A 14,510-nucleotide genomic window follows, 5' to 3' on the forward strand; every position below is an offset into this window, starting at 1 on the left:
ATTTGGGTTGGGGAGGAAGGAGGAAGAAAAACACTATTTTATGTACTAGCATTGCTAACATTGAACAGCATGTATGTAATTAGAGTACTTTTGTTTTGGGTTTTATAATTTTTAAATTATTTCTCATTTTAGTTTTGCTGGTGTTTTTTGCCAAGGTGTTTATGTTTTTGTGCATGTTATGTATTTGGGATTTTTTGGAAGGGGAATTTTACAATTGTGGTTAAATATATAGAACATAAATTTTAACCCTTTTTGAGTGTACAATCCGGTGGCATTAAGTACATTCTCATTGTTGTACATCCGTTATAACTATCTGTCTCCAGAACTTTTTAGTCATTCCAGAGTGGAATTCTATTTGCATTAAACAGTAACTCTTCATTTATCTCCTCATCCCCCGCCCTTGGTAACCTCTATTCTACTTTCTCTCTCTGTGAATATGCCTATATTGGGTACCTCATAGAAGTGAAATTGTACATTATTTGTCCTTTTCTGTCTTGTTTATTTCACTTAATGCCTTCCCGTTTCATCCTGTTATAGCATGTGTCAGAATTTCCTTCATTTTTAAGGCAGAATGTTCCTTTGTATTATATACCACATTTTATATTATCTATTTATCCACCATGGACACTTGAATTGTTTCCACCTTTTGGCTATTGTGAGTAATACTGTGTGAATATGAGTGTACAAATATCTGTTCTAGTCTCTGCTTTCAGTTATTTTGGTTATAAACTCAGGGTTGGAACTTCTGGACCATATGGTAATTCTTTTTTTTTTTTTTTTTTTTTAAGAACTACCATACTGTTTGTTGTAGCAGCTCCACCATTGTACAATCCCACTAGTAGTGCATGAAGTTTCCAATTTCTCTACATCCTGTCAACACTTGTTATTTTCTGTTTTGTTTTTGTTTTTTATGATAGACATCCTAATGGATTTGAAGTGGTATCTTATTGTGATTTCAATTGCATTTTCCTAATGATTAGTGATCTTGATAATCTTTCTTTGTGCTTATTGACTGGAAATTTTTAAAAAATACTTTTAAATTCAGTTTTGATCTCTTTATATATTACTATATATTAAGAGATCAAAACTGAATTATATATTATATATTATATTAATATTATATATTATGTTAATATATGTTAATAAATCAAAACTGAATTTGAGACTGGATTTGAGACTTAGACTTGAGTCATTGTAGTATATGGACTAAATAAAATTTTAGTCTCAATGTTCGGGGACTTAGGCCCATCCAGATTAAATGTCCCTCAGCTTATTCTCCCTCCCCATGGCAAGTAATTTAGCCAATTGTGTATTTTATTCAATACACCCATCTCTGTCTCTACAGACTCTTGTAAAACTCATCTCCCTAGCACTTAAAGTATAACTGACTTGGGGTGTGTGTGGATTTCTTTCACCTACTTACTTCCACCATCTTTCAGCCTCATTTTTTAAAGAGAAAGAGGGACACCTGGAAGCCTGTGCCTCCAAATGGAAAGATTGGAAAAGATCTCTCAACAGCAGGAACTCTAAGAAAAGTGGAGAAAATCCAGAGCTGGGAAGGAAAAATTGTACACTCCTGGGCCCTAAGATAGGCCCTAAGCCTATCTTCTCTCTTGATTCCCAGAAAGGTCAATGGGCTATAACTTATCCAGGAATGGTGAAGAAAATGGGATTTCTGTCCTATGAATTCTAGCACCACCTTTAAATTGTCTTTTCTTCTCTTTTGAGTTTCCTGCATGTTTACCTTGCTTCTTCTCAGGTATTGGAGTTAAGTTGTAATAGAATTCTGACCAAAGGACTGGGAAGGTTGGGGCACAGAGGGATGTGGTGGGTGTGTTGGGAGAAGCTTTAGCTTTAGTGGAAAGAAAACCATATTTAATATGCCACTTCTGACAACTTGAAATTCAACAGGAAAATGTTGATAAGGTTCTTTCTCACCTGAGGAAGAGAAAAAGGGAGGAAGGCTTGTTTTCTCTCAGCTTCTAAACCAGCACATTAAATATGCAGCAAAATCAGGGGATGCTCACTCAAAGGAAGGTAAGAGAAGGACAGTGGTGTCATCATTCACATGCTAGAAGTTCTGCATCAGATGAAAACTGCGTGTATGTATATGGGCAGGGCCACCACCTTCAGCTGAGTGTAGTGCTCTACTTGAGAGGGTGACATTCACAGATACTGGACATGACTGTCACCTTTTTTGAGTACAGTAATGCACATTTTATACAATCTATATGGTGGCTATAGTGATGAGTGTTTGAACTGCATACACAGAGCTGCCCTCCTTTGAGTCCAAGTATCAGATGAAAACTGCGTGTATGTGATTGGCAGAGCCACCACCTTCAGCTGAGTGTAGTGCTCTACTTGAGAGGGTGACATTCATAGATACTAGAACATGACTGTCACCTTTTTTGAGTACAGTAATGCACATTATATACAATCTATATGGTGGCTATAGTAGTGAGTGTTTGAACTGCATACACAGAGCTGCCCTACTTTGAGTCCAAGCACCATCCTCCCACTGCTGGGACTCTCATAAGCATGTCTTGAGGAGCAAAACTTAGAGACTGGGGACTCCTGGGAAATCACCCATTGAGGTTTTCCAGGGATTGGTATACCCTTATGAGAGGTATGCCCATGCAGGTATAAAAATTTGTAGTGAGGATATGGCTTTCCTTTTTTGTGCATGCAGAGCTTCTACTGTAGGCAGAGCCCATGAACTCTTTATGACCCCCTGATTTTTCCTAGTAACATTCCATATAGTACCCCAGCCTTTCCCTTTTCCTTTGGGGCTTTTCAAATTCCCTCCTGCCTCAGAAGCTTCCCTTTATACTCAAAACTTCTCTCCTGTCTAGCACTGAAGACAAGTCTTTTCTCAGGGGTTTAGATACACTTCCCTACTTAGAAAAGTATACACACACACACACACACACACACACACACACAGAAAAGTATACACATTTTCTTCCAAAGTATATGTATATAAATATGAACTTATATCTAAATATTACTTAAAATACATGTTTATGTATAGCCATACAATTCTTTCTGAATTCACCATAACCATAGGGGTGAAGAATGTCCTTAGAACATTTAATGTGGTTAGTTCCTTTTTCTGTATTTAATGTTTTATATTTTTTAATTTTGCAAAAAGATGAAGGGAGGAGAAAGTACTTATCTCAGAACTCTTGAGAATGAAGACATGTAACTTTGTCTTTTCCCTTCTACATTCCCTGAGTTGTTCCTTCTTAATTCAAGGTCTTCACAAAGAAAAAGCAAGAGTCATAGAAAAATGGATGGCACTAGACTGCTGGAGATGATCTGCAGGACTGGAGAAGTAACTGGGAAGCAGGTTGTATCCACTATAGTGCTGGGAAATGGAGCTGGGGAGCTGCCATAATGATGCCCCCTTCCAAATGAGTTCCCACAAACCACACTGCATCAGCACATTGAATGGGCAAGTGGAAGTTTGTGGAATTTTGCTGTCATCTCAAACCAGTTATATGTCTTACTCCAAATCTTGAGGAAAATTTAGATTATGACCAAGAGGAAGCGAATTCCTCTAATTTATCTACCAATATTATTACATTATTACCTGTATACAACCAGTGTCAAATGCTCAAGAGGTGTGCTCCCTTCTCTTGAGCTTTAAGGGTTTCTCTGGGCAGAAAGTCTCACACCCTCAGATTTGTACCAGGCAGTGACAGTGATGCCATTGTAAATTGTTCTCAATTTGATTCTGTGCTTATTTTTGAAAAGGCGTGAGAGTTATGTGTGTTGGTGTTCATAAACTAGTTGATTGGTTCATGCATATATTGCATTGCTTGAATTTGGTTTGAGTTTTCAGATGTTTTTGTTTAGTAATAATTGTTTATTTGGACTTCGGTACCTGGTTTCCAGTGCAGAAGCCTGAAGGACTGAGGTGTTTGACTTTTTTACTTAAATAATTACTTTGGGCGTGGGATGTAATGAGCACTGGTGTTCTATAAAACTGATGAGGGGCTCCTGGGTGGCTCAGTTGGTTAAGCATCTGCCTTGGGCTCAGGTCATGATTCTGGGGCCCTGGGATCAAGTCCTGCATCAGTCTCCCTGCTTGGCTGGAGCCTGCTTCCCCCTTTCCCTCTGCTGTTCCCCCTCCTTGTGCTTTCCCTGTCATATAAATAAATAAAACCTTTAAAAAGAAAGACTGATGAATCAATGAACTCTACCTCTGAAACGAATAATACACTATATGTTAATTAATTGAATTTAAATAAAATAAAACAATAACTTTAAAAAAGGATTACTTTGGGAGTAGCAAAATAGTTTTTAATGAACCATCCTTAATATCAGTAATAATTAGAAAATCAACAGGACAATGCCAACATAGATTATTCTTCCTAAGGAAGAGGAGGTGGAGGGAGTTTATTCTACTTTGCTCCTGAAACCTGGCTCATTAAGGATGCAGTACCAGAGGGATACCCAGAGGATACAAGAAGAAGAGCAGTGGCATGGGGGTAATAGAGGCACTTTGGTCAAATGTCGGTGTCTATTCAAAGGCTTAAAGGTGTGAGAGTGGAGTTAAAGCTTCATGAGGGATCCCTGGGTGGCGCAGCGGTTTGGCGCCTGCCTTTGGCCCAGGGCGCGATCCTGGAGACCCGGGATCGAATCCCACATCAGGCTCCCGGTGCATGGAGCCTGCTTCTCCCTCTGCCTATGTCTCTGTGCCTCTCTCTCTCTCTCTCTGTGACTATCATAAATAAATAAAAATTAAAAAAAAAAAAAAAAAAAAAAAGCTTCATGAGACAGGTCTTTGAACAGGGCTGCCACATCCGGCCACTTTGTATACAGTGCCCTCCTCATGTTGATGTGATTCACATGACAAAGCTGTGAATTTTGCCTTTTTGAAGAGGAGTCTTGTACAACATGTTCATCAACATGTGGTAGTCCTGGGGGTGGGGTGGAGCTTCAAGGACAGCTATCCTCCTCTGAGTAAGGGGCCACCTCCTCAGGGCTGAGCTATTTCAGAAGCACATCTAGAGAGGCCTGATCAAGCAAAAGAGGGTTCTTGGAAAATCTTCTCATATACCTTCTCTAGGGATTTGCACCACCCCATTGTTCTAGAAAGGCCTGACCAAATTTGAGGGAATTTTGGAGATGGGTCCCTCTCTATAGTCTCAGAATTCCTTCTTTCTTTTTTTTTTTTTTTTTTTTTAAGATTTTATTTATTTATTCATGAGAGAGAGAGAGGCAGAGACACAGGCAGAGAAGTAGGCTCCATCAGGGAGCCCGACATGGGATTCGATCCCGGGTCTCCAGGATCAGGCCCTGGGCTGAAGGCGGTGCTAAACCGCTGAGCCACTGGGGCTACCCAGAATTCCTTCTTTCTGAAGAAATTCCTGTGCTCAAAGCTACTGCTCTGCTCTCAACCTTCAAATTTCCTCATAGAAGCCTTCTCCTTCATTTTCTACCGTACCTAGAATCCCCCTCTGCTGAACTCCGAAGCTCTTTACTCTTTCATGGATTGAACCTAGCTGTTTCTTCAGGGTCTAGAAGCTCTCTTTTCTTCTTCTTCTTTTTTTTTTTTAAGATGTTATTTATTTATTCACGAGAGACACAGAGAGAGAGGCAGAAACACAGGCAGAGGGAGAAGCAGGCTCCTTGTGGGGACCCCGATGCGGGACTCATCCCAGCACCCCAGTATCAGTATCACGACCTGAGCCCAAGGCAGACGCTCAACCACTGAGCCACCCAGGTGCCCCCCTCTATCTTCCTTTAAATATCATTTTACATTTTTCTCTGGTCACCATATCAGTAGGAGACTAAGATGGCATGCAGAAATTTTCATGCAATAAATAGATTTACTTTTTTGTAAAGTTTTGTGTAAAGGCATGACAAGATGTGATCATTGACCTCTCAGAACCTTCAAGAATGAGGAAATATTGTATTGGCTTTTTGCTCTTATTTCTTTTAATCTAAAAAATTCTTTTCGATTCCACATATAAGTGATACCGTACAGAATTTGTCTTTCTCTCTTAGGCTTATTTCACTTAGCATAATGCACTTTGTGTCACAAATGGCAATTTTCTTCTTTATATGGCTTAATATATATACTTATATATATGAATAACATATATTCATATATATGAATATAAATATAAGTATAATAATATATATACTTTTATATATATATGAATATCTAATTTTCACAGCACCATTTATTGAACTTTTAGTGTCTTCTCCCCATTGTCTGTTTTTGACACCCTTGCCAAAGATTATTTGATCATATGTGTATGAGTTTATTTCTGGGCTAGTCTGTTTCTTTGGTCAGTGGGTCTGTTTTTATGCCAGTTCTCTTGTTCATTTTAAGTGTCACTCATATCTCTGGGCTCTCAGAGGAGAGAGCAAGAGAGTGAGCAAGCACCAACCCCTGAAGATCATTGCTGGACTGAAGAACAACCTGGGAGCCAAGGTATAAATGTTACATTTCTATGTGGGGGAATGGGATAGAACCTGGTAACCTGTGCCGTATCACCTCTCAGGTAATCTCTCTTAAATCATCAGGGTATTGAGTTGACAACTGACATTTGTGGATTTTGTTGTCAATCTCTGTAACGTCATATAACCCAAAAGCCTCACCCAAAGCCATGAAGAAAGTTCAGCTGTAGCGAAGAAGAGAGAAATTTTTCTTCTTTGTGTTCTAACATTGCTACCAGGGCACCACATCTGTTTACTTCGTATGGTGTTGTCCACTTCTCTCTTTCCTGAATTCTCAGAATTTCCCTGTGCAGTAAGGGTCATTTATCCCTAATAGGTGCTGGATTGTAAGAGGGACTCGTGTTTGCTCACAGCTTTTGATTTTATTGAGGAGTGAAGTCATTTTTTGGTGTGAAGTCATTTTTTGGTGTGTATGTTTTGGAGTTTTGTATTTTTGTAAGGATATACTCGATGGTTTTTTGTTCTTTGTTTTTTTTTTTTTTTTTTTGGTGTGGGGTATTTTTTATTTATGGAATTCTTTTTTTGTTTTTATGATCTTTTTGTTCATTGAAATTTAGTTGGTGCATTCTTTTTTGTTGTTTGCTTGTTTGCTTTTTGGGTTTGTTTCCTGTGGGTTTTGTGTATCTGAATTCTTTGTATCTTATACATTCTTTTTAGTTTCCTGCTGGTGGTGTTTTTTTTTTTTTTTTTTTTAATGTGTTATTGGGATGCCTGGATGGCTCAGAGGTTGAGCGTCTGCCTTTGGCTCAGGGCATGATCCCCAAGTCCCGGGATCGAGTCCCACATTGGGCTCCCTGCATGGAGCCTGCTTCTCCCTCCGCCTGTGTCTCTGCCTCTCTCTCTCTCTCTCTGTGTCTCCCATGAATAAATAAATAAAATCTTTAAAAAATAATGTGTTATTTAGAATATTGCACTGTACTGTTTTGTGTGGATTGGGGCTGTTTTTTTTTGTTTTTCTTTTTTGGTTTCATTATCTGCATGTTTATTTGCATGTATTTGTATGTGTTTGTATGTGTTACTTTTTTCTGTGTGTTGATTTTTAAGTACATAATGCTGTTCCTTTCTGCTGCTTCAGACCTCCATCTCTTCTCATAGGATGCCAAGCTAAAGCTCACATGGTTGTATAAAGAAGAATCAATGTGTAAAGAAAAAAAAAATTCTGTCCAGCACTGTTCTAATTGAGCTCTACTAGATCTGCAATATCTGCGTATAATGAGTGAGTTAAATTATCCTTTCTACTTAAAAACTGACTTTGGGGAAATAAAGTGGTTTTTCTATGTGCCAACTATATTAAATTGAGAAGTAGAATAATGCAGCAAGTATCCTAAATCTAAGAGGAAGAGGGAAAAGGCAAGGAAGAAGCCTTATTCTCAGTCCTAAAATCTATCCCGTGAAATGCATAGCAAGTGCACAGGTAGGTACTCAGGGGAAGGCAAATGAGAGGGGAGCATAGTGGCTGCTTTCCAGGCCTTTTGGTTGTATTCTGCTGATTCCTCATTGAGAGTATTAAAGCGTTGATTGTCCTAGCATAGTGATGAGGGTGTTGGGGTTTGTGCGGGATCACCACCTTTACCTATGGTGTGTGCAGTGCTCCACTTCAGGAAGTGCCATCCATGTAGCTAAAACCTATGATTGGCACCTCTTTGAGTGTAGCAATGTGCAACAGGTACAACATCAGTGCTGGCCCTGAAAGAGGCAATAGCTGCACACTAGTATCATTTTTTGAGTCTTAGAGCCACCTGGTTCTAAGAACCTGCTGGTTCAACTCATGGGGCCCTTTAAAGAGCCCTCTAAAATCTAAGGAGGGAGTGTCCCAGGAAAAACCTCATTTGTAGGTTTCTTTTTAAAAAGTCAGGCCTGCTGCCTTCGGCTTATCTGTGTTCAGTGCCCTACTCAGGGAGGCGTCATTCACATAAGTTGATATATGAATGGCACCTTTTTGAGTAGGGTAATGTACAATGAGGACAACATTTGTGGTGGCATTGGCAATGGTGGGTGGAACTTTAGTGACAGAGCCACACTTCCTTGAGCCCTGGTACCTTCAGTGACAGGCCACCACCGAGTATTCTCTGAAGCACCTCTTGTGAAACTCAATCTAGAATTAAAGGACCCCCTAGGAAAATTCTCTTGTGTAGATTCTTCAAGTAATTATAGCTCTTTGTCCACAAAAGGACCAACCACACTTAGAACGATATGCCCCTTCTCTGGTTATAGGTTAGTTTTTCCTCAATGCACAACAAATACACACCCTGCCTTCAAAACTCCCAAAAACTTGATACCTCTTTGCTTTCCTCCCAATAGTCAAGCTTTCTGTTTTAGGAAGCCCAAATACCTTTCTGTCCTCCCTTGCTGAATTACATGCGTCATGGAGTGATGCTCTCCAATTCCTTTGAATATGCTTGTGTAACTTCATGGTAATGCTATCATATCATAAGATATTCATATATTGGGGGAGAGAGAGAGAGAGAGAGAGACAGAGACAGAGAGAGGAATCGATGGTAAAGAATTGGCTCATATTATTAGAGAGGTTGTTAAATCACAGGGTGAGCTGGCAAGCTAGAGACCAAGGAAAAACCAATAGTGTAGTTTTGGTCTGAAAGCATGTGGGCTCAAGACCCAGGAAGAGTTGATATTTAAGCCCAAAGGCAGGAAAAACTGGGATCTTGGCTCAAGGTAGTCAAGTAGGAAGAATTCTCTGTTATTCAGTGAAAAGTGAGGCTTTTTGTTCTATTCAGGCCTTCGACTGATTTCAGGAGGCTCACCAACATTAGGGAGGGCAACCTGCTTTACTCAGTCTGCAATTTCACTATTAGTCTCTTCCAAAAACACCTTTATAGAAATACCCAGAATATGTTTGACCAAACATCTGGATACAATGTGGCCCAGTCAAGTCAACACATAAAATTAACTGTCACAAGTCCATTCCTTGTCAACTTGGAACCCATATGTATCTCCTTAAAGCCTCCTTAATCTCCAAATGAAGACATAGCCCTGCCCAACATGATACATTTATCCTGAGTGCAACTGAAAATCCACTAACTTCTTCCCAAGATGAGGAGGTAAAGTCCTTCAGTGACGTTTGCTCTTCCCCTTGATATCCTTTAACTGAAATATGATATAACACTTAAAATATTAAACTACTCTGATATGAAGTCAATACATCTTATGTTACATGATAAGGTGACAAGAGAGGGTAGAAAATAAACAAATTTGCTATATAGTATACATACATATATTCATAAGTTAAGGAAGACATGACATTAGTGTGCATGACATCATGACAGTTGCACATTTTTGTAATTGGTTATATGTTTGTAGCTATTATTTATAACTGCCTTCTTCCACTATCCATGCTATATTCCCTCTGCCTTCAGCAACCACTTCAGCTGGTTCTGGTTCTTTATTTGATGGGGTTACCTAAACCTTAATTCCTGAAGGGTCTGGGCTATAAGTAATCCTACCTGGATTGGGTTGTTGTGGTTTTCCATTGACCTTAATTCCAGGGCTGCTAAAACTAAGAGATGCCCTAAGGGACCTCTGTATTCCAGACACATTCTTCCTTGCCTCCACTAGGGAGTAGTAGTCCAATTTCTCCTTGGTACTCAGGATCAGTCACACTGGCAAGCACAGAAACGTCCCACTCAGACCTCTTGAAAATTAGGAAATATTGTATTGGGCTTTTTTCCTTTAGGTTTTGGGAGTTATCTCCTTTTAAACCACAGCTTTTGAGAGGGACACAGACAGAAATAGAATGGCACCTCTTTTACATTGGCACACGGTGGTTGTGTGCTTGTGATTTCATGGGGTAATGGATCTTAGAGTCTCCTGTTATGTGTTAGGTTGCTGCAAAGACTTTTTTGAAGCTACTGAGGGGTATGTGAAGCAAAGAAGAAAAAATTATACTGATGCTGGTGGTTGAAGGAAACAGTTCTGAGGTGCTATTGTTTTCCGTTGAGAAGTTTGGAGAGCTACGTCAAGGGCCCAAATACTTCAAGGAAGAGAGAAGCAGACAAAAGAGAAATTGATATATGTCAATGTTTCTGTAGAATCAGGCTTCAGTTACTATTCATGAAATTCAACAAATTTAAAGGAAAGGATCAAGTTATTTGGAATTATTTTGTCCCCTGAAATACGTTTCCTTGACTATGACTAATCTCTGAGACTGAGCTGTGTGCTTCTCAGTCTATTGAGGGTTGTAGACATTTAATAGACTGATGGAAATGGTGCACAGGTATATCTGATACTGAAAATCATCATTATTTTTCCATATCAATGTAAAAAAGTACATGGCTACTGTGCAAGATGCTTCTAATCATTTAGCCTTACTAAACTAAATGCAAAATGATCAAGCCCAGTAGTATATGCTTGGAAGGAGGGAATATTACCCGGCTTTTTGCCAATGCAGTTTCATCATGTCTATAGTTTCTACATTAGCTAGGGTATCTCTCTACTGTATTCTATTATTTCTACTAGGGCTGCTTTGGGAAATTAGGAAGAAAGTCATGTATCTAGAGTTAGGACCAGGAAGAAAGAAAACAGAGTCTAGGAGGCCTGTTTGTCTTGGGAATTTCCCTTAAGAGCATAAATTTATGGTCCTAGTTTATGATGTCTTCCTGTAATACACTGAAATTTTAGGAAATGTGTGGCATTTCTTGCATTTAAGGGAGGGAATTTATTTTATGGACAGTTGAAGGCAAGGAAACACATATAGACTGGAGGACCAGGGGACATCCAGATTACATTTTCCTCACCCTTACTTTATATTTCAAAAGTAATAAATGTAACTAATATTAAATTACTATATCTGTATTAGATAAATTCACTTACACAAATCCTCTTATTTCTCTCTTTACAAGAACTTCTAGAACCCAGTTTTTTAAATCAAACTTGCTTTCAGTCTAGTATTCTCCCTTATGTTTCCTTCTAATATTTTCAGGTTCAATCTGTCGAGGGAAACACAGGCACCTAATAGTAGCATGTGTCACAGAGTGCGAAAATGCAGAAATATGCTGCTCATAGCAAATATGCATCCAATAAAAGGTTCACAAAAACCAGGAGCTGAGAGGAGAATAAGGGCATCCCTAGGCACCTAGAACATTTTCTGTATTGTTGCGCACTGCTGATAAAGAAAAAAGTTTTGTTTCGTATTTTTTTCACTCCAGGGTCTGAGGAGGAAAAATGATCTCTACTGTCTTCATCTCACCAACTACTGATTATTCTCTCATCCTTTGCTTCCAGGATTCTGTGTTTTACCTGCTTATTTTTGGGTCTCAGGAGTTGAGGTAAGTAACTCAGGGAGAGGGACTCAGATCTATGGTGACAGGTAGGAGTAAGATGGAATGTATTTCCTGCTTAGCTATTGGATTGGGGGTGGGGGGGTGGGATGCAAACCACTTGTTAATGCACATATATAACAGTGGGGAGAGAATCAACATAATATATATAAAGATATCTCTTCCATGAGCAAGAAAAGTTAAGAGGAAGGCCGTACTTCTCCCCAACTGGCCTCATGGTGTCCTTGGGGTCACAATGTCTACCCTGTTACCTGGCCAGAGCTCTGTGTGTCTCTTGGCCTTGGGAGCAGCATGTCTTCTCGTGACTTCTGACACTGCCTATCAGCCATTACCTAGATTCAAGAGAAATGGTGATCGAGTTATAATGGTTGGTTAGGTGTGAGTCACATCTTTCAGGATACTTGAAGGCAAGAGATGGAGATGCTTATTACCCAGTTGTGTTTAATGCTATGACCCCCTTAGAGACCAACATGGAAATTGGGGAATATTTCAATGTGTTCCCCAATAAAGTATTATTTTGATCATATACTCCAAATGTCAGCTGTAACAATTCTCTAGTCCCTTTCTTGGCCTGAGGCTGTCTCCGTGAAGCAGAATCTTCATGCCAGGATATCAGGTGAATCACTTAAGGGTTTTACTGCCATGTTATTCTCTACAAAGATTTTGAGAAATTATGACACATATTGAAATGTGAACAATAAGAAATAATTGGTATTTATACCTACAAATATAGCTATTGTGTAGTTGATGGTCACTTTAGGAGCAGAATAATGATTTTATACTGTTTTCTCTGAACATTTGGAAGCCTGTCGTACTAGCCATGCCAACTGAAAGGAGGGAGAAAATGTAGAGACAACAGTATACCTGCATGCCTGTATAATTTTGTATGTAAAATTGTAACTGAAAGCAGCTTTATGAGCTTTTGTGACTACTACCAATAAAAGAGTTGATAATACAAAGAAATATAAAAGTGATAAATGCTACCCAGTGATCCTCAAGACTATTTTAGGAGATTCATTATTTTTATCTATCAAGATTAGCATTGTGTTGGCCACCTACTGGGCATTCAATAACTTTTTGTTGAACAAATGACAGATTAAGCATCTTGATTTTTAAGAAACTGCAGTGGAGCAATCAGCCACTTGTGGCAAATCTGTGTTTTATTTTTAATGATATATTTCATGAATTTAGTCTAGATGATTATGATATAAATAAAATAAAATACGTATTGGTTACTTACCATATGTCAGATGCTCTTTTCAGTGTATCAACTCATTTGATTACTCAACTACTGTTATTTATTACACAGCTGAGGAAACTGAGGAACAGAGAAGTTACACAGTTTACTCAAGGTTGTACACTTTTTATTTTTTATTATTATTATTTTTTTGGTTGTACACTTTTTAAATGACAGAGCTGTTTTTCTAAATAGCCAGAAAACATACAGATTCTGCAGTCTAAACCACAACACTATGCTGCTTCTTGATGTGAGGGTTTGGCAGGTTAAGAGGGAGATGCAGGGACACCTGGATGGCTCAGTGGTTGAGCGTCTGCCTTCGGCTCAGGGCATGATCCCGGGATCCTGGGATCAAGTCCTGCATCGAGCTCCCTGCATGGAGCCTGCTTCTCCCTCTGCCTGTGTCTCTGCCTCTCTCTGTGTGTCTCTTATGAATAAATAAATAAGATCTTTAAAAAAAATAAGAGGGAGATGCAAAGCTTGAAGCCTCCCAGAGTATGTCAGAGGAAAACTTCAGTTTGTGACTTGAATCAGGTGAAATACACACACACACACACACACACACACACACATAAGTAAATGAATACATATATCTGTACACGTACACAGATATGTGTATAATGTGAATATATTCCATCTAATACATATGTACATATAATTGCATAATGTCATGGTGTGCATAAATGTGTACATGTATAATTTACAAAATGAAATGGGTGAGAAAGTCCACAGTTTGGGGAAAGATGGTATAGCTGGGCTGCCTGAAGGGGCAATTCCAAGGGACTTTGAGGACTTTAGTATTTAACAGTTCTTTTGAAAATATCTGTTGATCAGCTGGAAAAGTTTTAAAGGATTAATTTGATTATTAGTTATCTACCTGTGATCATATGGTAAAATAGAGAATAATTGCCTCTCCCTTGGTAGAGATGGAAGTAAGTGCTTCAGAACTGTTCACGTGGACCAGACCCCAGCATTTGAGATCATTCAGTTCCCCATCTCATGCAAAGCTCACCACTTCACTAGCATTTGGCCTCTCAGATATTGCAGAATTAGACTGTTTCAGAATTTGGGGGAGGTCCTTTCTCCCCTGATAAACCTGGGTAAAAGACTTGTGCTCAGTGCTGAAAAGCTATAGTAAATTCTGAGTTGAGAACTTCATACCCTATTTTTTAGATTCTAATTATGCACACTCTCAGGGTAGCTCTTTCCCCCAGAAAGCAGATTAGTCACCACTGGTAGTGAACATAAAGAAATGGTCAGTACGGGATGCCTGGGTGGCTCAGCGGTTTAGCACCTGCCTTCGGTCCAGGGTGTGATCTGGGAGTCCTGGGATCAAGTCCCACATTGGGCTCCCTGCAGAGAGCCTGCTTCTCCCTCTGCCTATGTGTCTCTGCCTCTCTCTCTCTGTGTGTGTGTGTGTCTCTCATGAATAAATAAAATCTTAAAAAAAAAAAAAGAAATGGTCAGTGCTTTCTCCAAACTCACCTGTAGTTATGGTTCTGGAA

The 14,510-nt window shown here is 39.2% G+C and overlaps 1 long non-coding RNA gene across 4 annotated transcripts in view; it reads left to right on the forward strand.

Moving 5' to 3' along the window:
- Positions 1-11,850, forward strand: part of LOC140628397 (uncharacterized) — a 118,836-nt gene extending 106,986 nt beyond the window's left edge. For all 4 annotated transcript variants that reach the window (XR_012026648.1, XR_012026649.1, XR_012026647.1 and 1 more), the window contains 3 exons: positions 3,256-3,454; positions 6,347-7,690; positions 11,713-11,850. This is a non-coding gene — a long non-coding RNA (uncharacterized lncRNA). The remainder of the gene's footprint in view (positions 1-3,255; positions 3,455-6,346; positions 7,691-11,712) is intronic.
- Positions 11,851-14,510: the final 2,660 nt, after the last annotated feature.

The sequence above is a fragment of the Canis lupus genome, chromosome X (assembly GCF_048164855.1).
Source record: "Canis lupus baileyi chromosome X, mCanLup2.hap1, whole genome shotgun sequence".
In the NCBI taxonomy this organism is placed as follows: Eukaryota; Metazoa; Chordata; class Mammalia; order Carnivora; family Canidae; genus Canis; species Canis lupus.